Source organism: Oreochromis niloticus, linkage group LG13 (assembly GCF_001858045.2).
Source record: "Oreochromis niloticus isolate F11D_XX linkage group LG13, O_niloticus_UMD_NMBU, whole genome shotgun sequence".
Classification (NCBI taxonomy): domain Eukaryota; kingdom Metazoa; phylum Chordata; class Actinopteri; order Cichliformes; family Cichlidae; genus Oreochromis; species Oreochromis niloticus.
Window position 1 is genome coordinate 11,659,305 of NC_031978.2, and position 16,143 is coordinate 11,675,447.

Below are 16,143 nucleotides of genomic sequence, written 5' to 3' on the forward strand. Positions count from 1 at the left end.
CACTTTTCTTTACCAGCTAGATGTTTTACATTCATCACAAGTTTGTCACTAACGTCATATCTAGCTTCTGTGGCTGAAAAGTAAAGCCATTAAGATATGTCTTACAAAGTGCTAAAAACATAATATATATATATATATATATATAGGTAAAGTTATCCAAAAGCAAGTTTTAAGTGAGTCTTCACCTGCTTTTTAAAAGAGACCACCAGGTCCACAGCTCTTGATCTGACTGGGCGAGAGCTCTTGGGGAGTCTGTGTGATGCACAGCCAGCAGGTTCTGGTCACATGACCTCATGTACCTGCAGAGAATGTCTAGATGTAAAAGTTCACTGGTGTATGCTGTTGTTTCTCCATCCAGGGCTTTTAAAGTCAAAACCAGTGACATGTTTTGCCTTCATGCTGATGAGTTCAAGAGTATTTGAATGTAACTCTGAAAGTGAGAAATCTTGAGATGTCAGTTTGGAAATGGATCCTCCACAGTGTGCTGTAGTGGTGAATTATCATGGCCTACTACAGTCTAATGAATAAGAGTGTTTGTTTTCAGGATGATTGCTTCTCTCTAGAAGTGTGTTTACTTACGGTGGGAAACTGCATCTTCATTTTTACAGCACCATTCATTCAAATATGTGGCACAGAGGTCAAAGTGACAATTAATCAACACAGTTTTAAAAACGGATTGAAAAAAGTAAAAGAAGAGCTGCAACTATCATCAATTATGTGGACAAGAGAAGCCAAAAGCAGGACACCAGAGATAGAATGATTGATCGAAAAACAAGCATTAATGCTGAATTAAGTCCAATGAAATAACAAAGTCCAGAACAAAGTAAACAGAAAGCAGAAGATAAACACAAGGACCCAGGGAATAGATCCAAAACCATCGAAACGATCTGCACACGAGTGAATGTTTGTACACTGAGCGCAGATTGGGAAATTTGGGAGTGAATTAGATCATTGGGCAATAGGTACACCTGTTCAGCTGCTCATTAACACAAATATCTAATCAGCCACATGGCAGCAACTCCATGCATTTAGACATGAAGATATAATCAAAACAACCTGCTGAAGTTAAAGCTAAGGAACAAAGATGGTTTAAGTGAGTGTAGCTAGTACTCATGTACTCTCATTTTTCTAGGCCACCTAGTTGTTACATTTACAAGAGAAGTTATGACTGACAAATTCAGGATGTACAACACGCAGAGTGCAAACTGACAAAATAATTCAGTTCAGTCACAAAGAAAAAGTCGATATATATGACCTCAGAGAGTGTTATGTGCAGTGTGTTATGTGTGTTTTGATTGGTTAATAATGGAGTTTACACTGAAACGTTTGCCAGCTCTATTTTTTGCATACCTCTGTCTAGCCTGAGAAGAAAATAATTTACCACTAGGTGGTACTGCAGGAACCTTTATTTGTCCATCCAACTTCTCAATCAGTGTAAGAAAATGTATTTTTCCTCTGTTCATCTGTTCATCTCAAAACCTTTCCTTCATTAAACTTGGCATTTGGAAGTAGCTCAAATGTTTTTTTTCTTGCTTTTTATTATTCCCAGAGCTTTCATTTCTCAATTTCAATCACTCACTTTTACAGAACACCAGCTGTAAAACTCCATTCATCATCATCTTTAACTTATTAAGGAACTTGGGAAAGGCCTAAAAAAAGGCTTGACAAGAATCACTTCCATGTGGCCTAAAGGTTTCACACAGAACAGCGGCACATTCAGGAATCTCAGTGTTTGGGAAGCTGCTTCAGGCGATTCAGATTTCAGATTGAAAAAGCTAAAGAGCATAATCAGGCCTCAGTGACCCCAGAGCCTAAAACTAACTGCCCTAATCTGGTTATGCAACCGCCCATAAAGACACGGGATCATCAGCAGACACCACTGGATCCTTGGAAACTATTTCCCACATGTCTGTTCATGTCCAGCCCAAATGGGGACTCAGTGGCTCAAACCTCACCAGATAATTTGTTTACAGTTCCCCGATGTGGCTTGATGTGCTTCAATCACTACTTCGTTATAGACAGTCTGAGCTACAGCAAGCAAGAGTGTATAGTCTCTATATAGCAGCAGTTTTGGATCCTAACTATCCTAACTATTTGAAAAAATTCTCCCATACCTTGCTGAGAAAAAAAATCAGTCAAGTGGTTAATCTCCTGTGATTTAAATTATGTGAAACTTACGCAAGGGAATTGGAGGAATTTTCTTTTTGTGGGTCAGGACGTGTGTCACAGTTGAGCTCATGAGAAGAGGGGTTCTGCTTTTCTCAGCATGTGTGTTTGTGTGCATGTCTGCAGGGTGTCTGAGAAGTAATATTGTGCACTGAGTATAGTAATAAGACTTTGAATTGAGCTGGGATTCAGCCATGATCAGGAATTCTACAAACCCAGGGTTGCATAACAGGGTCAGTGAGTTACTCTCCATCCCGGCCAATGAAGGAAACGCACAGGACGAACATTTGAGGGGAATCCAGTCGTGGATGAGGAGAGATGTGCTCTCCCTCACACACAGATCGCCCACTGTTAGGTTGGGTTTGGTGTGGAGGAGGACAGCAAACGTGTGAAATAAAACATTCATACATAGTCATACTAATAAGTAGAGTGTTGGCAAATAGAAATAAGTTGCATCATGTTCACATATTTGTGAAAATGCACCGTGAATAGCACACCAGATGTTTCTGTGAGTTCACTGAGTAAATATCTGAATACTCGTGGACATTTCTGTTTTTGTTTTGCAGGTCTCATCTCGCTCCTCCTGCTGATGTTTTAAATGGCATAAACTCAAGGACAGTTTGTGGAAAAACCTTGAAGCAGGCCACATGACACATTTACCCTTTTTTTTTTTAACCTTCTTTTGCTAATCAGATGCTGGACCCTTTGAGATGAAAGGAGCTCCAAAGAAGAAAGAATAAGTGATGATGATGCTGCAGCTGGGGGTAGAAGCTGTTTCCCCACATGCCCCAGCTCTCTGCACAGAGCTGGATCAAGCAAAGCCTCGTTTGTCATCTGTTACCTTATTTATAACAAACCAGCAACATGAATAAAAAATGGAATTCAGGGTTACAAAATAAGCCATCTGTGCTGTAAAGCATCCACAGAAGGCGCGCACATTTCTTATCCAACATTAAGAGAGAAAAAAACAACCATAAAAATGATTTCCTTCTAATTTATTGGTGAGTTTCAGAATATACCATCACTAATTCAAGCAAACATTTCTCAAATTACACCCTCCCTTCTCGATCACCAAGTTAATCCCCGTAGGAGATCTTATCTCTGCACTGGACTTCGCTCATAAATATCAGGTTTAAGCTATTTTTTGAAAAGATATTTACTTAAAACATTTCTCACTTCTTACAGATTCGCAATAAACCAATCTACTCTGTAACAATAAATACCTCTCCGTGTTTTTTATGAAAATAATGCCAAATGGTTTGCATTTTCTTATCAGCACTACCCAATGAAAAATTCACCAAGTCATGAAATGTTCATCCAGAACGTCTTGATGCATTCTCAATCATCCAGGAAAGTAAATCTCCAAAAGTTGAATCTGTTCATCTGGACGTAGCGTTTTGTGGGAGAAACGTTTCGTCACTCATCCAAGTGACTTCTTCAGTCTCAGCTGACTGCAGGTTTCCCCAAACCTTATAAACAGTACATTTGCATAATGACTGAACCCAGCCCACTGAAGGAACAATGGGCTGTGAGGTCAGTTCCTTAATCATAATTATGCAAATTACCATGACCATTGATCAACAATCACTGATCAAAACCCACTGATCAAAGAACACTGATCAATGGCCATGAGTACCATTCACAGAGAGTTGGGGAATGGCTGCAATCACAGCATTGTAAGATGGCGAAAGATGTACCCTTAGGCCCCCTCCTCGATTCAGAGATGGTCTTTCCCTCTTCACGTAAATGGCCTCCTTGACTCCGCGCTCAAACCAGCGTTCCTCCCTGTCCAGGATGTGTACATCCTCATCATTGAAAGAGTGTCCACTGGCCTGTAGGTGTAAATAAACTGCAGAGTCCTGGCCTGATGAGGTAGCTCTTCTGTGTTGTGCCATCCGCTTCGCTAGAGGTTGTTTGGTTTCCCCGATGTATAAATCCTGGCAATCCTCCTGGCACTTAACACCGTACACTATGTTACTCTGTTTGTGTCGGGGGACCCGATCCTTGGGGTGGACCAGTTTTTGGCGCAGCGTGTTTTGGGGTTTAAAAGCCACAGAGACCCGGTGTTTAGAAAAAATGCGTCTCAACTGTTCCGATACTCCTGACACATATGGGATCACTACAGGTTTTCGCTTGGGCAGCGGTTGTCCTTCTCTCCTCGATCGGCTGGAGCTTTGTTTAGGCGCCTTTCCAGCTTTGACAAAAGTCCAGCTGGGATAACCACATTTACTCAGGGCCTTCTTGATGTGCTGTTCTTCTGCCTCCCTGGCCGCTGTGTCAGTGGGGATGGTGTTCGCTCTGTGTTGTAGCGTCCTGATGACACCCAGTTTGTGCTCCAGTGGATGATGAGAGTCAAACCTTAGATACTGATCCGTATGCGTAGGTTTACGGTACACGTCAGCTTTTAGATGTCCCCCATTACTGATGGAAATCTCACAGTCTAAGAAGGCTAACCTGCCACTTTTCATATCCTCCCTGGTGAATTTGATGTGTCGGTCCACCGAGTTAATGTGATCCGTGAAATGTAGTACGTCCTGAGATTTGATTTTCACCCAGGTGTCATCCACATATCTGAACCAATGACTTGGTGGTGTTCCAGGGTAGGATAGCAAAGCCCTCTTTTCCACTTCTTCCATGTACAAATTGGCCACGATGGGTGAAACTGCGGAGCCCATGGCACACCCATGTTTCTGCCTGTAGAACTGACCCTTGTATGTGAAGTAGGTGGAATGAAGACACAGTTCCAAAAGCAAACACACTTGGTCGATGCTGAGAGTGGTCCTGCTGCTGAGGTTGGTGTCATCCTGTAATCTCTTACGGACTACCTCCAACGCTTCCGTGACTGGGATGCAAGTGAAGAGAGTCATTATGCAAATGTACTGTTTATAAGATTTGGGGAAACCTGCAGTCAGCTGAGACTGAAGAAGTCACTTGGATGAGTGACGAAACATTTCTCCCACAAAACGCTACGTCCAGATGAACAGAATCAACTTTTGGAGATTCATCCAGAACATGCCTGGGAAATATTCACTGATAGTGTATCTAATTTGTTTCCAAGTCTTTACAACGATTTGAGCCATGTTAAATACAGACGGCTGCAGTATGTGGAGAAGATATACATGGGACCTGGGGAGATGCATTTAAACCCTGAGCTTTGTGCATCCACCATCCAATCTGACCACTTCCCTTAAAAAATTTTTTTTTTTCTTTTTCCAGCAAGCACTGTCATGTCCATGCAGTTTTATTTGGAAAAGCAAATTAATAGTGCATAAATTAACACTCTTATGAGACTGTTATGGTTTTTATAGTTCTGGAGAAGAGTAGGTGGCTGCTGGTCCACAACAGTGTGAGACAGACTGTGGTGCCAAAATGCATGTCCTCACTCTCTCTCTGACCCAGTATCAAGCTCTGGTTGTTGTTTTAAAAGGATTATAATCTGGTGGCTTATTTGTAAAAACCCAAGTAACCAGCTGGCCCGCTATTTGACGAAATCTAGACCAGTCACAGAAATCCCCTTCGCCTGCCACCCCCCCTGCAGTCAGTAGCCCATCTATGTGTGCCAGCTGCACGAACACTAATTTCGCGGCTGAATGAGACGACAGAAACACAGACGAATGAACGCGTCAACGCTGTTCCCCACAAAGCTCCGTGCTGCTCGAATGTGAGGCTATCGCAGGCTCGTTGCATGAGGTAAGTCTGTGTTCCTGTCTGTTTGGGACGAGCTGGTGAAACTCCAGCAGAACCGGTGACAAGGTCAAATGCTGCGCATGGTGCTGAAAGTGCGCCAGATGACGCGTGACTGAGGGGAGAGAGCTGTACTCGAATTTTGATGTGAGACGGAATAGCTGTGGAAAAGTCCACACGAACCCCGCGTTCTTGTTGTGATAGCTGCATAGGAAGTTGAAAGCTGACTCGTTTGGACTCAAAGTTGCTGCAGGCCAGAGGTTGAGACTTGTGCACGGTTTGAGTTGAGGCGCCACAGCAGGTGGCAGTGTGAGAATGGAGATCCCTCCTCTCAAACGCTCTCACACACACACTCTATGCAGCAGGAGATAACATGAAAGCGCTCCGAGAATAGACCCCACTGATCTAAAAACACTACTGTATCATGTGAACATTTGGCACTGTGTTTTCAGTGCTCACACACCATTTCAGACTCCTCTCTCTCCCTCTCCTCTGTGTGCTTGCTATAATGTTGGTGGAGTGTGTTGCACCTTTAAAGCTGCTTGCATATCAGCGCTCCTGTGGCTTTGAGAAAGCTGCTATTCTCTCAGTGATAAGATGGTCTGTTGATGTCAGTTTTCACCTGCAGTGAGCACAGCTGTGCATGTAAAGAGGAGCAGGTTACATGCTCACTTGAGCTGATGTTCTCAGTTTGAAAACAGTCATCAAAAATGTAGTTGATCATTAGAAGAATTGATTTGTTCTCAGTCTTATCTCACTGAAACTGAAAATATTTGGATTTGAACTTGACAAAAGATAAAGGCAAGATGACCGCAGAGCTTTGTGAACTTATGCTGCTCCTAATGTTCAGTTATTTTATAGACATGCCAATTAAAGGAGAACTACATTTCCTATGTGCTGATTATTAAAAGCCCCAAACCATACAAAACCATAAACATCACTAAAACATCATCGGGTCTCATCTATTCCTGCTCCTCCTCTTTCGGAGGTTTAAAAACATTACCAGTTTCCATAATGTAGCCATGCATTCGGAGATGCAGCTGACCTATAAGAATATAGCGGCCAAGATTCAACAAAGTGCAGTCTGGTTGCAGCTGTAAACATGTTTTGTTCTGCTCAGTTGTAGAAATAAAGAACAGAGTTTTAGGCTGACATTTGAAATGTAATGGAGTTTAGGGAGTGGTACTTTAAGCAGTGAACCCGATCACTGGATCCAGACCTCCTCGTCCCTCCTGTAGTTTCTCCCTGTACTTGCACTGATTTGATAAAACAATTCTGGGGGAAACTGGGAGGGGATGTCAATCAAATTTCAGGGGAAAAAGGAAACCACCCCCACCCCAGATCCCCACTTTAGCAACACCCTAGTGATTAGCACTTTACTAGTTAATGGGCCTTTGTATGCAAAATCAGTTAAGTTTCCTATTCATTAGGAAAACAATAAAACCATGTGACATCCTGATTGTTTTCTCTTGTTCTTGTAACAGAGGCACATAGATAGAAGTGATTAGATTACAGACTGCAGAAGCTGAGGATCATTGTGAGTTTGAGCAAGATGCTGTACTAGCTCTGTAACCAGTCTGCAGCACCTTATTAACTGAGCCCAGTTTACTGTCCTTTTCTGCAGCTCTCTTTTTTGATCTCCTACCAGGACGTTATGCCCTGAGACAATTATGCAGCTATAATTAGAAAGTCCAATCTGAAAATCAGACGGGGGTGGAACAGCACGTAGTGTGAGTATGCAGCAGGGTAACATGATGCAGTGGATTAACCAAAACTGCATCAAGGTCATAAACACAGGTGAAGAACTGACTTTATTTTGTAGAGACAAACCAATCTGTTAATGCATTTAACTGGTGAAATAGAAGGAAATGTCCTTCACAGTTTCATAAAAACAACAGTTTAAATAAATGCAAAGGAAAGGAAATCCTGTCTTGCTTTGACATGGACTTCTAAATGCAGACCTTCAGAAAACCCAGAGGAGGATCCCAGTGTCTTTGGTTATCTCCAAACTTTTCTTCATCTTTGGTGGCACAAACCGCTTCAGATGTCTACTTATTGTTTAATGTACACTTCATGGTCATTTTGTTAGGGACACTTGTTCAACTCAATGCATTTAGGCATGTAGACATGGTCAAGATGATCTGCTGAATGAGCAAGAACTCTGAATGTAGCATGGTTGTTGGTCTGAGTATTTTAGAAGCTGCTGATCTGCAGAAGAGCATCTCTGAAACAGATTAGACAAATTAGACAGTAGGATGTTGATCTAATGAGTCCCAGTTTCTGCTGCGACATTTGGCTGGGTCAGAATTTAGTGTAAGCAACATGAAAGTATGGATCCATCTTGGCATGTAACAAAGGTTCAGGCTAGTGCTGGTAGTGTAAGGGTGTGGGGCGTATTTTCTTTGCGCACTTTGATCATTTAAACACCCAAAACCTCAGTATTGTTGCTGACCTTGTGCATCTCACATACAGTCTACTGTAACTAGTGCTAGTTTGTATGCTAACATACTCAGGTGACACTGCTTTCTGCAGTGTTGTTTTACCATTACCACGAGCAGTTGTTTGTTGAAATGTTTTAGGCCAGTTTTGTCTTTGTGAAATGTTCAAAATAAGCATGATTAAATGCTGAAAGACTTTAAACAATTAGTTGTGCTCATCTAATGAAGGTTTATTTGGTTCATTAGCACAAAGGGAAAGTAAATACCAACAAAAACAAAAGCAAAACACAGAAAAAGTGAAACTGCAGTCAGCTAGTTATTTTAAACATCTGCACTGATAACAGTGTATTAAGCACTAGTTAACATTTAACTACAACTTCACAAAGCTGTTAGCATGTATACAGACTTCCATGATGGACATTATGATTAGCTTACTATATAAACAAAAGGGATAAAGGGAGGGTGTCTGAACTGAACTGAGAGGGCTTCTATAGTCACTAAAAATAAAGAAGTCTGATATTACAAATAACCCGAGCGTATTTGTGCAGAAAATACCCAGGAATGTGGTCAGATTAACTTTCATCAGTAAATAATCTCAGGTTTGTTTTCAGAAGTTGAATAAGGCATATTTTGCACAAACACAGAAGTTCATTGAGTTTAGATGAGAAACTGAGGTCAGTTTGGTTTTTGTCAGCAAAGGTTCACACCTATTTGTCTTCGTTGCTGGACAAGCAAAGTAGATTTCATAAGAATGAGGTAGTTGCTTCATGAAGACTGCATATGTTTTTTCATGTGAAGATAGAAGTTATGATTACATAACATACCCGTGTTGGTTCAGGGAAACTCCTCGAAATAATCAGAAACATATGTATGCTATTTAAATCTTTCAGCTAACAGTGGAATGTTGTTTAACTTCCAGGCAGCTTTAAATTTGTTGTTTTCAGTGTCCACAAAGTAAACTGCCTGTAAATAACAGAGCAAAAGGCTTTTTACACACTTTGAGAAAACACTAACAGAAATTTAGGTAATTATCAGACATTCCTAATCCGATCTTATATCAAATTTGTGAAGAATAATTTTACAAAAAATGTGAAGAGATATCCTGATTCTGCCTGCATGTATTTTATTTTGTAGGAGACATGCAGCCAGCAGCCTCATGCATTTTTATGACACATATTAGCCACTCTCAAAGTTTAAACATGCTGGCACGTGAAAAGAAAGTTTCCACAGGATACTCTGCACCCAGGTGAAAAACAAACCCGTGATTCACATTTAATGTTATGTAGAAGTGACATATAACTGCACTGCGAGTCATAAGAGGACATGTGAGTCCTAATCGACCGAGGATATATTGGCCCTGGGCTATAGTAGCATAATTAAGTATCTGCTAGTGTGCTTAGGATCATTGTTCTGTTTCACGACGCAGTTTCGACCAAGCTTTATGTTTTCGCTTTTTGACTCTACATTACTTCAGTTTACAGAGGAGTTCATGATTGACTCAGCTGCAAAACAAGCCTAAATCATCACCTCTTCACCACCAAGATTGACAGTTGGTATGAGGTATTTATTCTGATATGCCATGTTGAGTGTCCACTGGACTGCACAGAGTCCTGTGTATCTGGTTTTAGTTACACCAGGATCACAGCTTTCTGCTGCTGCTGCTTTTCCTCAAAAGAAAAAAGAAAGAAAAGAAGAAAGAAAAGGACAGGGGGCTGATTTTGATACTGTGGTATAATTGGGACATTTGTGGAGTATGAGTAAGAGTCAAGACCACACACAGAGAGTGAGCCGAGGGCGAAAACTAAATGGATTACAGGCACAAGGCTGACTGTAATTTCTCTTCTCGCTTGCACTGAAATTAAGCCCAGTTTCTTTGATCTGGACTACAAAGCTTTACCCAAAGATCAGGGAAATGCAAAGTTTAAGATTTGGAAGAAAGAGAAACACTTCTGAGGCTATTGATATAAATGTATGACTTACTAGATGACTTGGGTCTACACAAAAAAACATTCAAGTCATATAAATAATGTTGTTGCCCAACATATCTACATCTGCTGACTGGTATATGCATGCCATTTTGTGATACACACATACAGCACACAGTATGCTTGTTTCGAGGTTTATGGTTTCCTTAATTCTGAAAACATTTTGCAACCAGGCTAGACTGCAAGACAACCACAAGCACGAGCACAGCAGTGTGACAAGATTACATGCATAAGAGGGCAAAGCAGGCTTTCCTGTGTTTTGCTATGTTTACATGATATTGTGCATAATTCTTGCATTTTATTCATCTTTAAGCAAGTAAAAGAGTGTTCTCCAGTCTGTAGCTGTTTAAAAATGCTTGAAGAGTCATTGTCCTTTTTCGTCCTTCCTCATATATAGCACACAGCAGGAGACTAGCTGCATCAGCAGCATTCTCATTATTGCATGTATTCCTTAGTGTAGGCGAGTGAGCATGCTGGAGGCAGCATAACTGCAAGGTAGGAATTCTGTGCCCCATTACTTGCAGTGTTCTCACATCAGTGCAATCAGATATGACATAGTTTTTTAGCTGGGAGCTGGCAGGTAAAAGACTTTCACCTCCTTTCGGTAACGTTTATAAGTCCGTCTATTAAAACATCCTAAACAATAGATAAATCCAAGGTCAGTATAATAACAGAATATGTTTATCTGTATATTCTTTACAAAAATTAATGTTGTTAGATTCTAGATACTGTTACATTGTTTGTTTGTTTTTGTTTGTTTCATATTCAGTTTTTTAAAAAACCTTTTGGTAAAAAAAATGAAAATCCTTGAGGCAACATTTAGTCTTTCATCTCTGATTTACTGAGAACTTAAATCCTCCTTAAACATTTAAAAGCATATCACACCTTTATCAAACAATGCTTTTGCAAAATGCTGTCAGTGCGCCCCAGGGTGGCTGTGGCTACAACGTAGCTTGCCATCACCAGTGTGTGAATGTGTGTGTGAATGGGTGGATGTCTGGATATGTAAAGCGCTTTGGGGTCCTTAGGGACTAGAAAGCGCTATATAAATACAGGCCATTTACCATTTTGCAAAATGCTGTAGTTATACATTATTATATGATTTCTTCTTTTAAAAGCACATTGCTAACGCTGCCTCCAAATAATGATATTTGTTGACAGATGTTGCATGATCGTCTGTGTGATGACGTCATGCCACTTGTGGTCAAAGTCTCAGCAGTGCAACTTGAGGCTAAAGGAAATTAGAGGTGTCATGTAAACAAACACAAAATAATATAATATGATAAACATGCTTCTTTTGTTAATTATCTATTAATAATAAATGAAAAAATGTAGAAGTGAACCTTTCCCACATCTGTGTTTGACATGCATTGATGATGATGCCCATGACACGTCTCACAGTCACTGTTTGGCCATGCATGTGGCAGATGCCTCACACTTAATCATCAAGGGTCACACTGCCATGTGGTCCACACGCAGCTGAGGGATCTGGTGTCAGCAGTAAGCTTAACAAGCAAATAAAGGCCAGCCTACAGTTCATCCTCAGTGTGAAACAAGCTGTTACAGTGTCCTTCTGCCTCTCTTTAACCCAGTGGCTGTCTTTCTTAAATGTCCCTGTTCAAAAGTTGAAAACCTCGTGCCCAAAACCTTGTAATTTTTTTTATAATCATTTATCATTTATTTTATTATAAATAATAATTTCAAAATTGATCAGTAAACAATATCACCAAAGTCGTGGGTTTTTTTTCTCCTTAAAAACAGAATAAATCTGTTTTATCACTTTATACTTCACTTAGTTATAGTTGGTTATGTGAGCTTTAACTAAACTTTTTTTTTATTGGCTGCCCCTCACAAACAGAAGGCCTGAATAACAGGTTGTTGCAGTTTTGCTTTTTTGATGACTCCTCTGACCGTCCAGACTCTTCTTGCCATCAAGGAGCACTCATGTGATCAGTGATTATGACATAAAATTTTGAAAGAAAGCAACCAGAGATATGGAGAGTTACGGTTGTAACTGTCTCTATGCTGGATAGTTGGTAAGGATGGAGAGGTTGGGAAAGGTGGAAGGATGTCCACGTAGAATAAAGCCTGACCAGCCCACAAATGTGTCCCTTTACTTTTCTACCAATCCTCCCCACACATCCTACACACTTCCACTCTGTTTGGACATCCTTGTAGATGCTTCACCTCAAACAAACTATTCTCAGATGGAAGTAGAATATAAAGCTCTACAACACCACGACTAGTCAGGAGACTAAGGAAAATATTCATACTTTTCGAAGTGCATCCAGTTTTTTAGCTAACTGGAGCTCTGCAGTCATTGCGTACACACACAGGCTTATTTTAACCAGCAATTTTAATTTTACTTTGCTTTTTTTTTGACAATTACAAATGAACTTTAACAGCTGCCTCCAACACGCTCCTTCCGGTTCTCATCTATATATGTTCCCCCAGTTCTACAAGCTGTTCATTCTGGTTTACGGTCCCCACCCTCCCTCCCCTTTTCAATTCTTTAACTTCTTCACTTCTCTTTAGTACATGGGGATCTGCCATTCCCCTTCGAGGCCTTCCCCAAACCGCAGCTCAATTCATGTCCAAGTCATTCACCTTTATCTACTAAGACGCTGACAAACCGAAAATGAGGACGTGGGCCCAGGTAGTGAAAACAACATTTTTATATGAATTCCTAAGACCAAGGAAAATACAGAGATTTTTCATGCAGAACATGAACTGTAATCCATTGTTAAAGTTCTGAATAAACTATGCAGAAAATTTCCATAGTTTAAACAAATATCTGGCTCCATTACTGATCTTTGGAAATCCAGGGTGAGCTGAAACTGAAGAACTGCAATTTTTTTTAAAAAGTGACTGTAGAGAGCCTCATCACCTGACTCTGACAGTCTGAAATTATGTGCTGTGTCACTGTGAAAATATAATTTTCCTAAACACATTTTTTAAGCAAGTACAGCCTTGAGTGTGCCTTTGTGTCCATTATGGTTTCAACAGATGGCCTGTGAGTGAAGTGGAGGGAGATGAAAACAGTCAAGGTTCAATGAGACTGGAAAATAAAGAACAATTGAGTACTATGTTTCAAATGGGCAACCACACCACAGAAAACAGACCTCCAAAATGTTAAAAAAATAAAGCCTTTGCGTCTGGTTACCTCTGCTTGATTATTTTCCTTATGGGGACAGACCAACAGGATGGCTGTAAGCTCCTGATAAGATGTAAAGCAGGGCCTGGGCAAAAACTGCTGACATTATGAAGAGCGGCAAACAACATCAAGGAGAAGAGTAGATCTATAGATGGTCATGATCTGATAGCCAAATGTACTCCGGACCTAAAGTCTTGTAACAGCTGTCTGTCAGTGGGGAATTCACATTTCCTGAGCTGTTTTCGCAGATGATGTTATGTAAGTAGAAACTCAAAGAAAACGCAGGCGACTGCATGCAAACACAAATACGTTTACACGCGTGCAGTCATGGACTTCAGCTGCAGTTCAGATCATGTGCAGATCATGTGTTCAACTTTACTGCAGTTTAATATTTGTTGTGTGTGTCGCGGTGAATGTCTGTGCAGTTAGTTCATAGTAAAACTGGGCATGGAGATTTTGATTCAACAATTTTAAAGACACTAACCTTGTTAAGCAGTTATGAAAAACACATGTTGTGATGTCACAGATTGAGTTAGCTAGTGCCCACATAAACACAGGGATTTTATGTTTTTAAGTGTCTTTTTTCTGTCAGTTTCTCCTTTTCTCTACATGAAAACACACTTTTAGCTCACTTACAATTGACTGACCTTTTAGAAAACCCCTGCAGACACTGCATAGTTTTGACATAGAGGCAGAGAGCTTTCGTCATCTCTCTAATTTGTGCCTCGTCATTCCCTCTGTCTTCTTGCCTGTGACACGTAAAGCAATTTCAGTGTGTCATGTTGAATGAAATCAGTTCCTAGATTGCATCAGGAGGACAGAGGAGACTTGCTGGAGGAGCTTTAATCAGGGATGCGCAGAGCTTGTTTTCAGTGCTTCTTATTAACCAATATAGAGTTTGTGGGAAGGCTTTTTATGATAGCGCTTCTGTGGATTCAGTTCTAGAATGAGTGAGGGAAAATGTGTGGATGTATTTAATAGGCTGGATAGTGTCTGACGCAGTTCTTGCCTTGTGTTTGGTTCGTCACCAATCACGCCTTTCTATTTTTCATGACAACTGCAATTCTCATCTGAACGATGATGACGATACATGAGTGCAACTCATGGCTTGAAGTCTTGGTACCTGGGACTCGTGATGCTTTGAGATTTGATTTCCTGTTCAGTATTCTTGAATGTTGGTTTGTGTTTAGGGGAAGCATGGTGGTGCACTGGTTAGCACTGCTGCTTCATTGCAAGGAAGTCCTGGACCCTGCAGAGTTTGCATCTTACTCTGGCTTCCTGCAGAAGTCCAGTGACATGGATGTTAGATGTTAGGTTACGTGGTGATTCTAAATTGGATGTAGGTGTGAGACTCAATGGTGTGTTAGCCCTACAACAGACTGGTTAAGAGTCTAAAAAAATGGCCACTTTCTCTCAAGTAAGGCACCTAGACCCCGACACCCTTGTAAGATGAAGTATTTCTTCAGTTAATTTAGATTTAACTCCAGCTGCATATTAACCACACCTGTAAGCCAGCAGTCTTAAGGGTGAAATCAGACAAATCTTTTAAAAAAAATAATAATTTTTGTTCATATTTATATTTATCTAGTTTTTCGGTCAAAACCACGTTAAAAATCTGGGTTCAGAGCTGCAGGTTGCTGACACCTTCCTTACACCACATTGGGAATATAACCCTAGATAGAAATGCACTGAAAACATTTTAATGTTGACCTTTTATGCCTGAGAAGCACTTGCCATTTGTTATGAACTGTGGAATAAAGCAATTAATTGTTTGTTGGTTCCAGTTTCCATATTTCTGGGCTTTTTTTAGTACCACATTGTTTCCCGGGATAACAGCAGCCCTTTCCAGAGAACTGGACTCTGTCCTGTCGTCAGAACAAATCTGCTACAGCGCAAATTAATTTCAAGGATAATAGAAATGTAGAAATGACAAGAATGCACACTCACACAGTCCTCCGCCTCCGCATGTGCAGAACAGACTCGCAACTGTTCGCAACTGTTTTTTGAGGGCAACTGTGACTGAGAATGGTGTGAGAAATTTGTGGGTGGGTGCCCGCTATCTCAGAAGATCTACGTGTCAAGTGCTCTTAAGTAAGGCACCTAACCCCCCGACTTCTTCCTGCTGCCTTCTCCGTGTGTGTTCAATGCAGGTGGAAGGACTCAAAATTTCTGTGTACAGAACAAACACACCTTGTAAAATGAAGGATTTCTTTGTTTTAACATCATATAATTCGTACATTTTATAAGCATTCAGTGGAAAGTTAGGATCTCCCCAAAGTGACATAAATAACTTCTGTTTTCTGTCTTCAGTTTCGTATAAATGTTCACACCTGTTTGTCCATCCTGAAATGAAAAATGAGCTCAGTGATTGATGGAAAAGATCATTTTTATGTGCAGGGGTGATTCATTTTTCATGTACGCTTAGATAAGCTTTTATCAACACTTATACATACCAAGTTAATGATATATGAAGAAGTGATTTAAGGGAATTCAGCAAATTAAAGTCTGATGGTTTCTGTTTTATTTCATGGTCACACAGAAGAATGTGAGCAGCAACTCTTCAAGTTGCACAATTTGGGACTAATGCCAGTTTAAAATTTTCTGGATTTGGATGTGAATCCCATAATGGACTGTTTCAAAATCCTGTCCCTCAACGCACCTCCGGATTGAGGGGAATTCCTTGTCTGTGCAGTAGCAGATTTGCTGATGGTCCATT

At 40.6% G+C, this 16,143-nt stretch overlaps 1 protein-coding gene across 1 annotated transcript in view; it reads left to right on the forward strand.

Annotated features, from left to right (window-relative positions):
• Window positions 1-5,705: 5,705 nt before the first annotated feature.
• Window positions 5,706-16,143, forward strand: part of LOC100691053 (equilibrative nucleoside transporter 1) — a 43,872-nt gene continuing 33,434 nt past the window's right edge. The window contains exon 1 of the mRNA XM_005474318.4: window positions 5,706-5,856. The gene's annotated coding sequence lies outside the window, so the exon portion shown is untranslated. The remainder of the gene's footprint in view (window positions 5,857-16,143) is intronic.